The sequence below is a fragment of the Phalaenopsis equestris genome, unplaced genomic scaffold, assembly GCF_001263595.1.
Source record: "Phalaenopsis equestris unplaced genomic scaffold, ASM126359v1 Scaffold210877, whole genome shotgun sequence".
Taxonomy (NCBI): Eukaryota; Viridiplantae; Streptophyta; class Magnoliopsida; order Asparagales; family Orchidaceae; genus Phalaenopsis; species Phalaenopsis equestris.
The window spans coordinates 22,242-22,755 of NW_018229929.1; positions in this window are offsets into that span (position 1 = coordinate 22,242).

The window sequence follows — 514 nt, forward strand, 5'->3', positions numbered from 1 at the left end:
TTCTTTTTCATTTGGATTGTTTTCAATCCTATATTTTTTTTCTTTTCATTTCAGGGATTGTTTTCAATCATTGTTTTCAATCCTTTCTTTTTCCTTTTCAAGTGAGGATTACTATATTTGGATAACCTTTAATGATTTTGAACTTCACTTTTATTTCCCTAAATTTGGAACTCAAAGCATTTTTTACCTTATAAATATTTCATAGCTTTTACATCATTGAGCCCCAATCTTTTCTTCTTAAATGAATTTCCAGATTCTTAATACTTCAAAATATAGTTTCCTTTACTTTAAGTAGTTAACTATAGTCTTATTCTCTTTTACTAAATATCTTTAATCTACAAAATTAATTTTTATTACAAAAAATATTCCTTTAAATCTTCCATAATATTTAAATATCTACTAAATATAGTTACCTGAATTAAAGTAACTAAATAAAATCATATTAATTATTTTTGAAAATATTGAAATAGAGGACATCTAATAGTTAATTTTTTTCTTCCCTCTCCCAAACTTA